The following is a 20,407-nucleotide window of genomic DNA, read 5'->3' on the forward strand; positions in this document are numbered from 1 at the left end:
ATCCTCTAAGGCACATATCTGTCTCACCAACATGTCTTATTCATGTCACAAGCAAAATTTAAATCTTTGGATATAGTTTTTCTAATGCTGTTAATTTTGCAGATGTGCAAAAGGTCTATCATAGCTGGATCTGAGGATGTCTTGTATGTCAGATATAGATCACCTCTCAGTAACCTGTAGGAGGCAGAGTATAGAGAAAGGGCTTTAAAGTGGTCCATAGAGGACAATGTGTTTATATCCTGAATTCTCCTGCTAAGAAACTTCTGTGGGCATTCCAACTGTTACATATGTTTGGTCAGGTACATGCAGTTGGGAGGCATTATACTCAATGATGGGTCTTACAAGGGCTGAATAAAGTAGCAATATGACTTCCTTTGACCTGGATGCCATGCCCTTACTTATAAGTTGGGCAAGATAGAAAGAGTTTCTTACTACACTGGCCACATGTTGGTTAAAGGCCAGATTACTGTCCACATGTATTCCCAGATCCCCAACTGCTGGGTCAACTCTTAGGGGTGTCTTACTGATGAAGTAATTAGCCTGGGTGGCATTTTTCCAAAAGTTACTATAATGCATTTCTTGACATTGAGTTTTAATCTGTGACTTTGGCATCAGTCATTTGTCTGGGTTAGATCCTCTTGTAAGATGTTTGTGTCATGGGAGATCTATGATAGCTCCCAGTTTGCAGTCATATGTGAACTTGGTCAGCCAAATGCCTTTGACATTAGCCTTCAACTCCAAGAAAGAGATTCCAGATAGGAGCAAGAGCATGGAGCCCTGAGGTACCCCACTGGTAATCAGTCCCTTGGTAGAGGTGTGAGCTGTGAGACAGCTGGCAATCCAGCGTGTTATGTAGGGATTTATGCCCAGTTCAGCAAGTTTGTCAACATACTCAGTTGAGGTATTGTATCAAATATCTTGTCCAGGTATGTGGTATATATACCTTTCCCCTCATCCATTGCCTTGGTGACCCTCTCGGAAAAGTCCACAAGGTTTAGTATGCATGATCTTCCTTTGACAAAGCCAAACTGGGTTGGGTCCAATCAGTGTCTGAAGGCTACCTATGTCTTTGTTGATCATTTCCACGATAATTCATTCCATGCCTTTGCATATTAGACTAGTCAGACTAATAGGTCTGAAGTTTCTGGGGTTGGTTGATGGTCCACTCGTGTGAAGTGTGATAACCTTTGCAGTCCTCTATTCTCATTGTGCAACACCTGCTTTGACGCTATAGTTGAAGAGTGATTCAAGTGGTCCTGATAGGTCATGTTTCAAGCTATTTAGGAAGCATCCCAGGATATTCTTAGGGCCCTCTGAGGCTGTGTTTTTGGCCTTAGCAAACACCACCAGGACTTGCTCCCTGTTAATAGTTGGGGGGTATGCTAGTAGGTGTTTCATGAGGGCAGACAGGGGGGTGAAGGTGGGGGTGAAGTTTGAGCTGAATTTGTCAGCCAGCAAATTTGCTATTTCACTCTGCTCAGTGAAGGTGGCATCAATAACCACAAGTTCAGCGCACTAATGTGTGCTGCTTCTGCAGTTTTGTACATAGCTGCAGGTCTTGTGACTGTCTTTAGCTTGTGAGGCTATCTCGACCTTGTAATTGGCCTTGTTGTCCTTAACTAGTCCTCACAGAATATTATTTAGTTTAATTCCAGAGCTCCTGTCATTATAGGAGTTGTTCTTGCTGAATTTAGCTATAACTTTTTTTTCCCTTTCATTATATACCCTATTAAGGTTACGATTCCACCGCTGTGGTTTGTTTTTAGAGTTTGTTTTGAGCTTAATTCTAGTATGTACAACAGTCTCTATACAGCCATTTACATGGTTGTACAGGGTCTCTGTGAAAAATATCGCATAGGTTGCTGTGATCTCAGGGTTGGGAGGGGCACATAATTTGACAAACTGTTGCTTAATAGGATACAATTTGTTTTGAAATAGTCCCTAACTGTTTCAGAGTTTGCTGGAGGTTACAGAGTTGATTTTTATTTTGAAGGAGAAAGTTTTGTGGCCCAACCTCAGCAGTGAGGACATGACTCTGGGGGTGGGGCGGGTGGAGCTCTCTCCCATATTGGCGAGTACCAACATTGCAGTCAACAGTTGGCTTCAGTATGCACTCTTAATCATTATTCTAAATTCCTCTCAAACACTAAGATCATTATAATTTGCATCTCTAGCCAGGTACCACTGGATCTTACTCGTAAAATCATATTAATTTACCTTTTTTTGGCATTAACCTTTAATCTAGTCCATGAAAAATACTATACTACCTTGAAAAACAAGCTAATGGTAAAAAAAAACTGCCCCATATAACCTCTGTATACAGTCAGACAACTGCCTGATTTTGGTGAAAGGAGCTTTAGTACGATGACACCAACCAATTAAAACCACCTTCCACATGACCTTAGAACAAATAATTCAGACAAAAGCTTATCATATGACTAAAATATAGCTACTGCTTAACTTGTTTCACAGACTTGCCCTTTCGGCAAAAAAATATAAGTCTGTACAGTACTGCAGCAAACATAAAGATTACACTACTAAAGTGGTTGTTACCAATCAACTGAATGCAACCATATTTGCATGGGTGACACAGTGGTGTACCAGTTAGCATTGTCACCTTACAGCAAGAGGTTCTCTGGTTTGATTCTTGGCTGGGGTGCCTTCTGTGCATAGTCTGCATGTCCTCCCTGTGGTCGTGTGGGTTTCCTCTGGGTGCTCTGGTTTCCTTCCAAAGATATGTATCTGGAGCATTTCTCCCTGGCCCTCTGCTGAAAATGGACTCTGTCCCAGTTGGACTTTCTTGATAAACAAATGTTAAATAAATGTGCGTGTCTATATATATATATATATGTATATATATATATATATATACATATGTGTGTGTGTGTGTGTAGATATATATATATTAGTACTTTTTTTCTCTCAGCAGTGCTATTAAACATAAGATTTTTAAATATCTTCAAGTGTATGTTCCAAGGTTCAGTTATACATTTGCATTTTTCTTAAAACTCTTTATCACTTTGCATGTTATATTCTACAAGGATTGTGTTGATTTGTATTATTTGAAAATCCTCAGAATTATTGGAACTGCCACAGAGCACAGGTCATGGACTGAAAAGGATCTACGAACCAACCTATATTCCCAACTAACAAGTAAATAAATAAAAATGCTTACACACTTGCAGTTAAACCCAAACACATACACACACACTGGAAAATATAATCTCCCTCCACCGTTGTGCTGTATATGAAGAATGAGAATCAGCAGGAAATGCAAAGTTGTTACCAGCCTGTGTAGACATTAGGAAAGATCCAGACTAAAGCACAGAGTGGAGGTCTACAGGCCTCATCAGTGTAATGATGTAGACAAGACAGGGGCAATGCACAGGATGGCAACAAAATGGCTGATCTGTACCTTAAAAAACACACAAGGAGAAAGAAAAAAAGAGATTAATTTCTGAAGCCTTAAGGAAATGAGGCAGATAAGGGACATGTTAGAAACATTTAGAAAGAACTCATATAGTTCAAGTGGGTTTATTATTAAGAAAAAAAGATAAAGAAAAAAAATTACACAGTTTGATGATACAAGGTGGGCAGTTTCATGGACACACAATAAATCGTTTTTATTTTATTGGCTTGTTAATCAGATAGATACACTCACCAACATATGACCTTTTACAAGGATGGCCCAGAAGCATTGTCTGGTTAAGTGACCTGCTCAGAGTGACAGAGATGGTGGGTGACTGGAATAAGCCTTCCTGGAGATATAGTGGGCTCAGAAACAATGACTATATCCATGAATGCATGTTAGATAAATAATGCCATCCTTATGAGAACCAGGGTGGGGTTAATGGTTCATAAATGGAGGACTGTGAGCCTGCTTTGTCTGTGAGTTTTGAATCAACACTGTGGGTGCATATAAAGTGCACATATAACAAGTGTGTGGAACACATCATCTGTATGTGGTGAATGGCTAACATGCATACTATACTATAAATGGGGACGGGATACTTTCATAAGTGCCAATGAGCAGTAATACAAAAATGGTCAAATCCCTCATTTGTCACTGGTGGCTGCTACAGATTTTTTTGGCCCTAAAGTACAGTGACCTTGGATTTGGTTATAAGAAGGTAAGTGATACAGGGGGCACAGCCTATTTCATGGAGTGCTACAGAATTCCTTCCACACTTCACAGAAGCACAGAATCCTGACACCATAATATTGAAACTGAAAACACCCAAAGCACAAAGTCTTGAAAAATGCTGAATCTGAGGTGGAAACACAGTTCTAAGCTAGCACTAGTTGAGTAAAGGGACAATGTCCTGGCTACAGCCCAGGTGAGCCACATTTGACCACTAGCTCAAGCATTTGGCAGGGCAGGCAGGGAGGATGGGTATGTCCATCCTGGGAGGAAAAGGACAGTGGTTCCTGCCCATCTTATGTCATTGCTGCAATGACAGGACTTAGATATAGAGCAGAATTCAGTGTGGGGCAGATGTGGGTGTGGCTGTCAAAGTCAGTCATGGTAATCCTTGTTGGCACATGTAAGAGAGCATGTGTGGACAGAGAGCATAGGTGACCCTTGAAGTGACCCTGGTGCTCATGTTACCACAGGGGTAGGCAGGGGTTAGGCCTAAATAACAATGACTGCATTGCCAGGATGCCAGCAGGAATACAAAGCCCTCTCATGGCTGCCTGAGTGACAGCCACCTTGGGTAGCTTAATGTCTAATCAAGGGGAGACTTAATGGTCAGAAGGCCCAGGGATAAAGCTATACAAAACATGCCATCTATATAACAGAGCATGTGTACGTGGGCAGTCCACAGTCCTCATACTTAATTATTTTCTCTCCGGGTCAGACAACCTTTGAGGTAACTGCATTATTCAGTTTCAGATGTGTCAGAGTTTTGCAATAAGTTCCATGGCTGTGTGAATTCACAGAGAATAATTAATTTATGGCAATGTGAAGGGTGTGGCCTTCCACACGGTTTCAAAAGATCTTGACACCCTGCACATAGATAGTTATGCAGACGACATTGTTCAAAACTGTTTTTACCTCAAATATGGCATTTTTGTCAGGATATTGTGTTTTATTTATTTATTGCAATTTGATAATCAGGTAAGTGGACTGGTCAAGTGACCATTTTCAACCATGCTCCATGCCCCACAGGCACAAAAGTATAAAATATTACAGAAAATGCATCCTAAATATATCAGTGGGTGCTACAGGAGTTAATTTACAACATAAGCAAAAAATAAACAGCACATTTATAGAGACAAGTAAATTTAAAAAACAGAATTTTATCAGGGTCATTAATATTTTCAATATGAATAGAATAAATTATCCTTTAAAAGAGTATGTGCCTTTAGCAGAGGTAGATACACAGTTGAATGTAGCTAAACTTGATTCAGTTAGATGTACATTTAGTTAAATTGTTGTCTTGTTAATAAGCCATTATCCTGAAAGCAAGCACAGGTAACTTTCTCTTGTACTTTCAATCCACTAGTGAAGACCTTAAGTGTTTTTTCAGCTCTAATTTCAGTAGGTAGAGTATTCCAAGTTGTGGGACCAACTTTGGGAAATACCCTTTCCCCATATGGTTGTGCAAAAATAAAGCAATATCATCTTCCTTACTACCACTCAGGGCATATGAAGGGTCTCTTACGGATAGTGAGAACTTCAATGGGGGACATTAACTAAGTATCATAATTTTAAATAGAAGTATGCCGAGTAATATTTTGACTCTGCTATGTATAGGTAACCATTGAAATCCCTTTAGCCATATCTCTCAACCTTCTGTTATTAATTGTCCAGATGCAGAATTTAGAGAGATTGGCTTGAATTGCTTATTGGAGTTCAGAGATAGTTTTCTTTGAGGTCAGAAGCAGGAGATAATATACATGCATTACTATATTGAGATGTGGGAGGTAGTATGCTAAATTATTTATAAACTGTCTTTTGGCTTTTCCCGGTTAGGGTTCACCACAGCAGAACTCCGGTCCGCTAATGATTGGCAGTAGATTTTTACGTGCTGGCTTGCTGGGCCTAACGCACAACCTTCAACGAAGGAATGCCCATTCACGCATGTCGACACACAGAAGACGCTCTGAGAATCGAACGTGCAACATCTAACTGTGAGGCGACAATGCTACCGCAGCACCACCACCACAGTCTAGTATGCTAAATTATTTATAAAAAATGAAAAAAAAAAAAAAACAAGGATCCTAAAACAGATCAAGAGTACCTTTTTTTCTGAGTGGAAGTTATTGGTGTAGACTTGATGGGATCTATTTTCAAAAAAAAAAAAACATTTAAACCACTGCATGGTATTAGTCTCAAAGCTGAATTTATTAAGTTTGTTAAAATCCATTTAACCAAAAAGTCTATATCAGGAAGACCATTATTCCGATTGCAATAAATTTTACTGGTTGCCATATGATATGGAGTTCTAGTGTTGCACGTTTTTCAGAACACATGCTGCTGTTCATAAAGGAGATCATAGCTGTTTATATAATCAAACATTTGTGCGTACAACATTTTTTAAAATCTTTGTTTGGTATATTTAAATTAAATATTGGCCTGTAATGCTTAAATTCTTTTTGGAATGGTACACTGGGGAACTGTAACGCAATGTTTAAAGGGGAACAGATGATGTACCACTTTAGACGGATGATGTACCACTTTAGACATTTCTAGGTTCAGGATTCTGGTATCAGAAATTTGTGCTTCACCAAAGTGTGTGAAGGATTCTGTAGTGTCATCCTCCCTTTTCCTTCTGATAGTGCATGGGGGGGGGGGGGGGTCTCTACAGAAAAAATGGTTAAGGACTTTTTTGAATGCCATTTCAGTTTAGAAGTCCAAAATATCATTTTGACGGGTTTTTTTCAGTTTAAATAACATTCAGACTTGCTGCTTTCACTAAACTAACCCAAAGACCAATATTCTTTTCTTCTCTTAGATCCAGTTACAAACTTCTACTGTGAAGGCCGACATCATTGTATTCATGGATAATGTCTTAATTGCTTTCTGACAGCTAAGTGCAAAATGTATGTACATGCAGAGAAAAATGTCACATAGAACTTTGTCAATGTATTTGTATGTAGTTCTTGCTAACAGAATAGAGACATCCACTACATCTTCTAACCAGCTATATTAGCCAAGACACATACCAAGGTCTTTAAGCACATTGTCGTAGAAGCAGAAAATAAATCCTTTTCTCTCTCCATGGATCATTTCCAGCATAAACTCTTGTTCATGCACCCCTTCTCTGTCACATTTCCAGCACTTCCCTTACAAGTAAGTTCCTAAGGTAGACCTAACCAATGTTTCATATTTATTTATTTTACATTTGTTTACCAGGAATGTCTGACTGGACTAGAAGCCCATTTTCAACAGAGGCCTGGGGAGAAAAGCTTCATTACATTAAGACAATTGACAGTGAAAAAAGTAAAAAATACCATGATGTAATTATATCTAAGGTCCATATCTAAGGTCTATCCCCGGGATTCATGAAGCTCGGCGCAAGGCCGGCGTAAGGTCTGCGCCGGCGGTGCAATGAATAGCCGGTGCAGTAGCGCCATATGCATATTAATGAGAGTGCACCGCAACCACAGACACGTGCGTAGTGTACGTGAGCGAGCCCAGGTAGGATGCGTCTGGAGGCGTGTCTAAGCCGGCATGAGGTGAGCAACCTAATGTGCTGACAGCCACAGTCCGCCCATAATAGTAATGGCAGCAGCCAGGTCCCGTGCAGAATGAAACGCACGTAGAGTATGCAGCATAGTACCCATCCCAAATAAACGGAGAAGCAAATACAAGCCACGAAGGCTTAAGTGTACCCATCCAAGGAGCAAAGGATACGCATAAGACCGCGTTTGTCCCGCAATGCACCGTCAGTGGTTACACTCAGAGAAGGTGTACAGCAGCATGTCAGCGCGCCGCACCGACATAGGAGCAGCGACTAAGGTCACTACCTATTCCACTCTGGGTGGGGCAGTCTCTCTATGGGCAGTTGTGTCCCGAAAAAACGTATTAAAAATGGCAAATGTGCTAAGATTGTAGGACATAATGATATCCCTTATTTAATGTAATGGTAGCATGAATTGGTTATTTCTGTAACTGAAATACCTAAATGTCACAAGAAACAGAATAAGCAAGCAAACTGCCACAACAATAAGCTTTTAGTTAGGCAAACAAGTGAAGTCCTATGCTATATAGTGACTGTGTGTACGTGTCGGCCTGTAAAGTCAGATGTGAGCCCCGTAAATATCCCAGCTTGGAAACTGGAAAAGGTGGCAACCCCAGTAGCGACATGGGCATGGTCACCAGGGTTACCAGCTGTCCCAATGTGCCATGGACAGTCCCTGATTGGACAGTTGTGTCCCTGCAACAATCGGAAAAATGGAAAATGACCTCAGATCCCCTGCCAAAAATATTCCCGCAATATACATGTAATAGTAGTATAAAACATAATACATTTGTATATGAAACACATACATGGCAGAAGAAAATGAATAAGGAACCTAAATGCTTACAGAATAAGCTTATAGTATGGCAAACAAGTGAAGTTCTGTCAACTGCACTTGCCGTGGGTATGTGTAGTCCTGCAAATTCCGAAGTTTCCACATAACATGCCCCACTATGGGCATTGGAAAAGGTGCCAACCATAATGGTCACAAGCAGTAGTGAGAGTACATAGACGGGTAGCTGTGCTGACATAACAACAGTAAGGAATCAAGATACCTTAAACACAGGCAAACATGTGCATAGCAACATATCCCACACCCAGCAACGTCTCTGTCGCATACACTGGATGGCGTATGTTGAAGTGTAATATCCAGAAGCAGAACCCATGCATTCAGATGTAATACACAATAGCCTCATTGTACATGTCATTCCCACCCATGTACACCTGTGCACCCTAACCCGCTAGCATCCATGTGCAGCTATACATCCACACACAATGTGCATACCTGAAATGTGGTAAGATGTTTGTGTTAGGCAATGCCACGCGGGCAAATACGTATCCCACATGTCACCAACCCACCTCAGGTACAGATATGTAAATGGCTGCATGTGAATGTGTCTGCAGAATGTGTACATCCTGCATGTGGTATGTACCCGTCGAAACCATATAGGTTTGCATACGACACGGTGCACATAACTGTACACATGTGGACAAGTCGGGTTGTTGAACCACCGCATCGATGATTAGCTATGCAGTGAAGTCGATCACATATAGCGGAACACGTGCCCACCAAACAGGACTTCCTAACAGGGTGCTACAGGCAAAGAAGGGAAGGTGGGACATCACATGTGGAGAGAAGCGTTGCGGACGGCCAAATACACACGGTCAAGGTAAAGGACGGAACAACATGCATATGGCGGATGGATGTTGTTCAAAAATATATATAGAAACACATATGAAGTGCCAGTTTAGACTCGAAATAGTAGATAATGCATTGAATTGTACCGCATAATATGGCAGTAGAACTAAGCCTGCATGTAATTGGTGAAGCTAAGCTGTAGTATGATGGAATTCTGATCCTGGCAGTAACCAGTACAGCAGGCTTATGTCTGTCAGCATTAATTATCTGCTGGGTTACAGAACAATAAATGTATGTACATGCATAACATCACCCCTTCCCCTGAGGAGGATGGCCTTGTGAGCTCTATCGAAGATAACAGTACAACTCCTTACCAGAGAGACAAAGCAACGTATTAAGAAATTAAACGACTACAGTATCGGAACAGTCTAGGGTCCTTGAAACAGCTACAATCACAGAAGGACACTGTAATTGACAAGGTGCCTTGCAAGGCTGTGTTATTCTCATGGGAAAACATTTAATAAGCATTACCTGAGCACTGTTGTAGGAATACAATGTTGTGGACTCTAGCGATGTAAATGCCTTGTGACTGACCACATCATTAATGTGCTCAAAAGATGATAGTATACCCAATGTTCATACAGCTGTAACATGTATAGAGTAAAACAAATGTCTAAACATTTACTGCATAGTTCTTTGCCTCCTGCTGCACAGTAGTAAAACGTTAATCTCAGCTTCCTGTGTTATTGACTGTCAGTTTGAAAATACGAATGAGTGTTACAGTTTGATTTAAACAACTTAATTGACAGATGTGTACGGTCTAGCATGGGAATAGGTCAAGCCAACCATCACAATGTCCATGTGTACCACATACAAACAGCCAGTAACACGCAGTAGTAGTGCATGAAGGCATACACGACTGTGGGAATAATACAGGACATATGGCACGTGCCAAGTGCAGATGCATGACACAAACCCCAGGATGGGTGTCCCTGCAAAGAGGAACATGTGCCAACCACACCTCCCACAGATGTACCGCAATAAAAACACATGGCAAACACACAGAAACACTACTGTCCAACACACGACTGCAACGGAGCCTGGTCAAACACCAACATGAAGCATGCACAAACAGGGACTTGTGTAATGTTTGCCTTAACACCCCATAGGCCAAAGAAGAATAGAATGGACATATGCATGTAATGTTGTGAAGGATGTGTGGTAGTCCTCGGTATCACAGTGTTAGGGACACAGATACACTGTCATCAACTGTGACGTATGTGCACTGTACACAGCATACCTGCATGTAATACAGAGGACAATCATGTGCCACAGAAATATACACTGGAGAAAGAGTATAGGGATAGACAATTGTAAATGTGACAAACTATGAATATAGGTTCATACGTCCATAGGTACAGGGTAGGCCATCGTCCCAGGTTCAGCCATAACACTACACCATAGTTAGGATGACTTTGCCAACCTTCTGTGCTTCAGATAAAATACCCATGATAGTGCCGTACCTCTGTCAAGCAGGGATAATTATGTAATCCCTGGCCTATACCTGCAATTCTCCATCCAATGGACAACACACCCGCGAACAAGGCTAGGAAGGATCTCTGTCTCACATGTACTGTGATGTAAATCCACAGCATTATGAGTGTCTGGGTGATATATGTGTCACTCCAACACATCCCATTAATGACCGTGACAAGGTAAATGTCACCTGCCCTAGTGGTTCTGAGGGACGCAGATACAGTAGGTGAAGCATACACATGACATATGGGTTGACATGGCCTTGTATGTCAGGCACAGGTCAACACTAAACAGCAGGTATGTGACGTAATGTGGCAGGGGTCCTACAAGTGGGGCAGCATTACACAAAATGATGTCATCCTGCATCTGTACAACAATTAACCTATGAGGGCTTCCCAGCTGCTGTAGGTGTATGGTCAGATACAGTCTGAATGGGGCAATGTAGTAAATCATAGCTGTAACACGTAATGGGTACAAGGAGACATTGACCTAGCCTGATGTAGATGTGAATCCCTGCACAAACAGGTGGGCAATGTAGAAGTCCCACACAACCACGATAGCAACGTGTGTGTTGAATGAATGGTGACTGGCAAACTCTGTCCCCTGATCCCTGGTAATTACCCCTGTGCTGAGTGGACAGCCACCTATATGCTGGACAGGGGTGACCTAGTAGTTCTCTACAGGTATGATGTTGCATCACTTAGCATTTAGCTGTGGGACATGTCCCTGACAGCAGATATGCATATCTGGGAGGCCCCTTCGAAGGATATCTGTGTCAGATGTCCGTCCCACTATGGCACCTGTTTTGCAGTCATCTACAAACAATGTTGCCCACAAAACCCGTGTGTGCCTGTACCGTGGAAATGTAGATGTATGACAGGAGTGGACCCACGGAAGGGCCCCATGGGACACCACTTGCGACAGGCAGTAGGTCTGACACGCTGCCAGCAACTATGACCGTGTGGGTTGTGTCGCATAGACAGTTTCCAACACATTCTGTGATGTACGTGTTCACATCCCAGCCAATGGGTTTATCAACGATACTTGAGGGGGGTAATGTGATGAAGGCCTTTGCCAGGTCGAGGTAGGCTGTATGGACTGCAACACCCCATCAATGGCCTCGGTGACTGTCCCGAAAATTTCACCCATGCTTTAAAGGCATGAACCGCCCCTGAACAAGACAAACCGTGTTGGATGCAAAGTATGTATGTCCCCTATGCAGTCATATACGAGCCGCAGTATGATCCCTCCCCATGTCTTTGCAGATAGGTCTCCTCATGGTAATGGGACAGTAATAACCAGGCTCAGTGGAGGCATTGGCCCTGTGACGTGGGACTACAGTTGCCATGCGACACAACCTGGGTACCTTACCTGAGGTGAGGCTACAAAGAAATAGCTGTCCTAACTGTGGGTCTAATACCTCAATGAGATAGTGGAGTACACAGTGGGGTCACCAGCTGGTCTCATGGATGCTATGTCCACTACCCTGGAGAGAGCATGTCCCACCTGTGTGTCACAGAACATTTGTTGACCACAAACCGCTGGTACAGACATCTCCTCATGTGTGGGAGGGTGTGGAGATGTCCATACTGGACTTGTCAGCCTGTTTGTTGGCAATGTGTGTATGTTGAGTAAACTCCACCTCTTTGTGAACCCAGTCAGAGCATATGTGGGAGTGACCTCCCAGGTGTTGAGCATAGCAACTGAAGGTGGTATGATTGTCAGCCAGGTCCATGTAGGTATATCTGTGGAATGTGCCCTGGACCATGGCACGACAGTGTGTAACTCTACACATATGATGACCAAGGGTGTCATACCTCACAAGGTGTCTGCTCCACCTTGTAGTAGCCACCTCCTCGTGTTGTACATCGTGTATGGCTGGGGTACACCACACTGGATGCTTGGCATTGGTACAATGAACCACAGTTGGGTAAGTGAATGCCTGGTTCATGCAGTCCTGTAGGTACTGGTAGATGGCAAATGTGATTGATGCAGTGGCTGCAGTACTGTCGACCACTGGCGCAGGGTCCTTAAAGGAGACCACAGTAGTGTGCAGAATTGTGTAGTCTGCCTCTGAGCAAGCAATGTGTATGGTAACTGGCAACACTCGCAGCAACGGATGCCAATAGCAGAAGCCAATGTCCAAATAACATAGATTAACTTCTGCATGATACTATGTCTTATCATACATGTATTGACACGTGTGTGCTAATTACAATTGCAAATGGCCGGTAAGACTGGCCTAAAGTTCCCATGATGTACACAGTCTGGAGGTGTTGTTCCGATAATAAAGTGCCAATACCTCCCAATCGTGACCCCTGGGTATGAAAGTGGTTGCTAACCTGCAACATTGGATGTACACCATTGGGTTCTGGTGTCGGAAGACATGGTTCCTGTAGCACTACACAGTATGGGTAGACAAGCAGACATCCACGATTGCTGAACACACAGCATCAGTGAAACCCACTGCTCACAAGGACACAGTCCGACAAGCTCTACACTTTACATATGCACAGTGGTGTCCATTGTAGGACCCAAAAATTGTGGAAAGAACAGAATAATGTCTTATTTCAATGCGTACCTGAACTCATTGTCATCACAGGTACACATATGCACCGCAAACGTGTTTAATGTTGCTGATAGCTGTCCATGTAATGCAGCACAGATGCACAGAAATACCCAGGGTACCGGGTCCATAGAACTGCGTCCACATCACAGTCCCGCACACATGAAGGATGTGTAATGGGTACTGTCGATTGTTGCAGTCAAGGGATTCTGGGTATGTAGACTCTGGGCTCGGTGTTGTTTCGCAGGCAATCCTTTGTCCCGCCCCGTGGGAGGGATGTGTGCGTAGCACCTGCCTTACTCTCCGCTAATAATGCAAACCATCCACCGGAGAATGCTAAATGCAGGTGTGAAATGTGTACAGCCCTATACTACTGTCCAGTAGGCAATTCTCATGGATGGACAACCGTATGGCCAAGATGGCACCCACAACTGCAAACTAGGGTAAATTACACAGCCGTGGTAAGGCATAACACAGGAAATACACATAGGGACTACAGTTGACATTCCACATACAAAGCCGGACCGTCATGCCAACACCGGCATCCACAGCACTTAATCTGCCAGCAACAGAATGAGGAGCACCCGCTACCGTACAGCGGAACAGATGTGCGACCTGTGGAACACATACTAATGGCACACACACAACGTCAAGTAGGATATGTAAACTATGGCATTCCCACCTATGAAGACAACATGGTTAAATGAAAACATAGGTAATCAACATGTTCCGGTGGTGTTATATTGGAAATACGGTGACGGATATGTCCCATTGGGATGTCTGAGGTTTATATGAAGCAGTTGCTAACCAGCATCTTTGGATGTATGTCATTTGTTCACAGTACTAAATCACCTGGTTATGTAGCACCATGTAGACTGGGTAGTGAAACAGACATCCGCGATTGGGGAACATACACCAGCAGTGAAAAGCACTGGGCAGGTGGACACAGTCCAGCAACATCTAACTTGACATATGCACATCAGTGTCCATTGTAGGACCCAAAAATTCCATTCATGGAATGCCTGCTAGCTTCCTGCATTACTCACGTGATCTCATTGTCGTCACCACGTCACAGGTACACATATGCACCGCAAGCGTGTTCAATGTTGATGATAGCTGTCCATGAAATGCAGCACACATGCACAGAAATACCCAGGGTGCCGGGTCCATAGAACTGCGTCCACATCACAGTCCCGCACACATGAAGGATGTGTAATGGGTACTGTCGACTGTTGCAGTCAAGGGAGTCTGGGTATGTAGAATCTGGCCTCGGTGTTGTTTCACAGGCAATCCTTTGTCCCGCCCCGTGGGAGGGATGTGTGCGTAGCACCTGCCTTACTCTCCGCTAATAATGCAAACCATCTACCGGAGATTGCAAAATGCAGGTGTGAAATGTGTACAGCCGTATACCAGTGTCCAGTAGGCAATTCACATGGATGGACAAGCGTATGACTAAGATGGCACCCATAACTGCAAACCCGGTGGAATTACACTGCCGTAGTAAGGCATTACACAAGTAATACACATAGGGACTACACTTGACATTCCCCATACAACAAACACAGACAACCAGCCGATGAAGTCCAAAGCAAAGACGAGGTACTGTAGACACCGTCAGTGACCACTCAGAGCACACCAGGAATTAAATGCAGTCACCATAGTTTATTGAAGCTCTTTTCGTCTGCTTCATAAGCAGACTTATTCAGAATACATACAATGCAGTCCAACCTACTACATGTAAAACCCTTAATTGGTCAGTAAATTAGATGTGCTAGGTATTACTTACATGCCTTAAAGGCAAACAAGCAAACAAACTTTACTTGGGTTACAGACTCCACACAGTGAGGACATCAGACATTGCTTCGAAAGGTACATTCTTCATAGAGAAATAGAAATATATGTATATATATGAAAGATGAACCAACATAATGTTTTCCAAATGTCTGACTGTGTAAGTTACATATATATGTTCTACGGACTGTGCCAATATATTAAAAGAACTGCAGACACCTAGTAATATAAATGAACTATAATATACACAGATAAACCGTATGATTATGACTAATGTAAACTAGACCAACGAAATGTAAAGATTCACAATGTGGTAATGTAAATATTCATTTAGAAGGTTACTTAAATAAATCAATTCAGACATCCATGTTAAAATACTAACAGAAGGCCAGCGAGGTGCCTGCCCTCACATGTACTGGGATGTTGTTCCATAGCATAGTGAGTGTCTGGGTGATGAATCTGTCCCACCAACACGTTCTATTAATGACAGTGTCAAGGTGTACGTCACCTGCCCTTGTGGTTCTGAGGGATCTAACTTCTTTAGGTGAAGCATACTCATCAGATCTGGGTTCGACATGGCCTTGTATGCCAGGCACAGGTCACCTCTGGGCAAGTGGTATGCAACTGTATACATCTAGAATTCTTTCAGTTGGTCAGTATAACACATATTCCTGAGACCCTGCATCTGTTTGTCGATGAACTGTTGGTGCCTTTCCAGCTGCTGCAGGTGTCGGGTCACATACATTCTGAACGGGCCATTGTACCCAATCATAGGTCTAATGAGTGATGAGTACAAGGGGACAATGACCTCCCTGATCTAGATGTGAATCCCTTCATGATGATGTGGGCAATGTGGAAGGTCTACCTAACTACGTTAGCAACGTGTGTGTCTAACGAACGGTTAACAACAACCCGGTCCCCAGATCCCTGGTAACTCCCTCTGTGCTCAGTGGATTGCCACCTATATGGTAGCTAGGGTAACCTTGTTCTTCCCGAAGGGTATGACTATGCATTTCCTGGCATTTAGCTGTAGGCCATGTCTCTGGCACCACTTATCCACATCTGTGAGGCACTCCGGAAGGATATCTGTGTCAGATGTGTGTCCGACTATGGCACCCAGTTTGCAGTCATCTGCAAACATTGTCACCCATAACCCCCCTGTGTTTGCTTGTACTTTGGAAATGTAGATGCTGAAAAATAGTGGACCCAGGACTGAGCCCCATGGGACACCGCTTGTGACTGGCTGTGAGTATGACATGGCGCCAGCAACTATGACCATGTGTGTTCTGTGACTTAGCCAGTTTGCAACCCATATGGCGATGTATGGATATACGTTCAAGATGACGGGTTTATCACTGATACCCGAGGGGGTATTGTGTCGAAGGCCTTTGCCAGGTTGAGGTAGGCTGTATGGACTGCTTCACCCTCATCAATGGCCTTGGTGACTGATCCTACAAAGTCAAACACGTGTAAAAGGCATGATCTGACTTTGACCAAGCTAAACTGGGTTGTATCCAAAGTATGCGAGTCCCCTATGTCTTTATCTATGAGTTCCATTATGATCCCTCTCCATGGCTTTGCAGATAAGGCTTGTCAAGCTAATGGGATGGTAATAACCAGGGTCAGTGGAGGCATCATCTATGTGAAGTGTGACTACAGTCGCCTTGTGCTACTACAGGGGTACGTATCCTGAGATGAGGCTAAGATTAAACAGCTGTCCTAAGTGTGGGTTTAATTCCCCATAGAGTTCATGGAGTACACAGCTGGGACACCATCTGGTCCCATGGATGCTGTGTTGACTGCCTTGGAGACAGCATTTCCCACCTGTGCGTTACAGATGTTCCAGGATCTACAAGTCTCAGGTATAGATAACTCTCCATGTTGGGGGGCGGGGGAAATGTTAGCACTGAACATGTCAGCCAGTATGCTGGCAATGTGTGTAGGTTCAGTCATCTTCACATCATTGTGAACCCGGTTTGAGAATATCTGGGAGTGTCCTCCCAGGTGTCCAACATAGCTAAAGAAGGACTTATGAATGTCTGTGGAGTCCTTGTTAATTTCTCTGTTGAATTTCCTCTGGATGATTTCATGACAGCTTGTAGTTCTTCACATATAATGAGCAAGGGTGTGTTACCTTACAAGTATTCCGCTTTAACTTGTAGTATCTACCTCCTGTCGTTGTAGAGCTAGTTCATGGCTGGGGTCCACCAGACTGCATGCTTGTCTGTGGTACAAAGAGTCTCCGTTTTGTATGGGATTGCCTGATCCATGCAGTCCTGTAGGTGCTGGTGGAAGGCATATGTACGTGATTCAGCGGTTTGAGTGATGTTCACCACTGGCTCAGGAGCCTTAAAGGAGACCACAGTAGTGTTCAGAAGTGTGAAATCGGCTTTTGAGAAAGGCATATGTATGGTAACCGGCACCACTGTACACATGGAACATCATGGCAATACACCACGGCTGGATGTGGGTAATGCTGGACATACCCACGGCAGACGTGGCACGTTCCCGAGTCCGATGCCCGAGGGACCACACACATAGCAGGCCTTAGGTATAGGCCAAGTAGGCAGCCGTCTAGGGCGTTGCTCTACTCGGGGCACCTTTCCAGACTTTGTTTGGTGTAGGTAGACCAGGAGGGGGGTAGCGGGTGATGTTGCGGTGGTAACTTCTGCCTAGGGCACCACTTAACCTAAGGCCACTCTTCTCGTGGGTAATACAGCAGTACCCACACCCAGACGCGGGTCATTGCTAGTATGGCATATCATCTATGGCAAGAAACCATATATTCCCAGACATAATGGCACAGCATAATGCCTGTCCGCCGCCCAAACACAGACATACGTCACCCGCGGCGGTGCGGACGTACTGCGTGAGATGTCCGTTACCAATGTCGACATTGTCTCGCTTTGTGAAACAAACTCCACATAGCGATTCAATACTAAACAGCGACGGAGAACCCGATGTTCCCGTGGCTGAGCTGTTCAACCTGTTCCGCCATGTTAAATGTGTGTAGCACAGCGGAACCGGCCCAAACCAAGCAACGGACATGTCTGTGGCTCAGTGAAAGCCGTCACGCAATGGTAAACCCATGTAATATTGCGACACAGGTCATACATACCGAGGGTTAGTAATGGAAATAGGTCCGTTCGACCAGACCGTGTGCAATTAGTATAACAAGATCTACAACGGGTACACCGCCAATCGAGCACACGGTTATGAATAATTGGGGGTGACATGGTACCATAGACACGGACAAACGTGCCCATGTGACTCATCTAACATTCGTACACGGTCAGGGCAGTTCCGTACACTGGGCGGACAAGACCAAACCCAAAGCACCACAGCAACACCCTGACAATCAAAGGCCTGTATGCGTAGGGGATATAAGCACCTGTCATCTGAACATCCCTGCGGTCACGACATATGCATCCTGGGCCATGAGCGAGGGGGAATAAGGAATGTTTAACATGCAGTACCGCACCTTTCCCAGCAGGAGAATCGATGCCTGTGACGTGCGTGAGTGCAGGGGGGATATGTAAATGTACCTAAGTACCATGGGTATGCATATTAATGACACCGAACAGCTAATGTGTAGTGGTCACAGTAACTGGCAAACGTGAATGCAGTCACGTTTGAATTACGACTATGAAACATATAGATGTGAACGTGTATGTAATGCGTCCATGCTGCAAAGACTGTTACATGTATAAAGTTGTAAGTGCGTTCTGCACACGTCCGTCAACCGGATCAGACATATGTTACCGGAATAGTCACAACTAACACAAAACACGTAACCACACAGACCCAGTAAACATATATAAACAGAATACGGATATGCACGCCTGCGCGTAACCCACAATTCGGAAATGCGAGTGTGCGTGTGTGATCCACTGGAAGCAGGGAAGGTTAAGGATGTGTCCTCCACTCATTTACATTCATAATTGTAAAATATATGCTTAAATAGTACTTACTGATTCCATGCTTTGGAATCGTAATGCTACAATTATACACATTGATATAAAATATCCTGATCAACACACTACATTCTAAGGTTTACTCACAACAATTATCAACTATGTTTCAAGATACTGATTGTATTGACCAATATTGTATTTATATTAACACATTGTTGTCGCATTATTGTTTCCATGAAGTAATGTATGCAACACTGATTTGTATATGTCACGTTATAATCAAGACTTGTAGCACTGTCCACTTAACTATGAGCAGGTTTATTGATTATTTGACTTTAAACTGACTCTGAAGGAAGTGTATAAGGGACAACTATGTAATGCATTTCATGCTCCGACGATGCCCCATGTTAGTAGGTGAAAGAGCTCAGTATCGTTTGACTGTGGAGTCTATCGTTTTTGTCATTGTCTGTTTTGGCCGATATATGTTCAATAATGTCGTTCATGAAGATGGGCAGGACACAAGGTTTGCTGTATTTCCGCTTACTGGCACGTGGATATAGATAGGCCAAGTAATACATAATATGGGTACTCAAGCAGACATCCACGATTGGGGAACATACAGCGGCAGTCAAAACCACTGGCCAGATGGTGACAGTCCAACACGTTCTACACTTTACATATGCACATCGGTGTCCATTGTAGGACTCCAAAAATAGTTGCGTTTACACCTTCGACTCGTTGAGATCGGCCAGACAGAGTGTCAGCCGTGACTACGGCACAGCTAGACATGCACCACCAGCGTGTTTAAGGTTGATGATACCTGTCCATGAAATGCAGGACATATGAACAGAAATCCCCAGATTGTCGTGTCCATAGAAGTGCGCCCACATCCCAGTCCCGCACACATGAAGGATGTGTAATGCGTACCGTGGGGGTTTGCAGCCATGGGATCCTGGGTATGCAAAATGGGGCTCGGTGTTGTTTGGCAGATAATCCTTTGTCCCGCCCCGTGGGAGGGCTGTGGGTATAGCACGTGCCTTACTCCCCACTAAGGATGCAAAGCATCCACTGGGTAATGCTAAAAGCAGGTGTAAAATGTGTTCAGCCCTACATCAGTGTCCAGTAGGCAATTCCCATGGATGGACAAGTGTACGACCAAGATGGCACCTATAACTGGACACCTGGTGGAATTACACAGCTGCGGTAAGGCATAACACAGGAAATACATTAGGGACTACAGTAGACACTCCCCATACAAAGTCAGACCGCTGTG

Source organism: Protopterus annectens, chromosome 2.part0 (genome assembly GCF_019279795.1).
Source record: "Protopterus annectens isolate FY-2018-M chromosome 2.part0, PAN1.0, whole genome shotgun sequence".
Taxonomy (NCBI): domain Eukaryota; kingdom Metazoa; phylum Chordata; order Ceratodontiformes; family Protopteridae; genus Protopterus; species Protopterus annectens.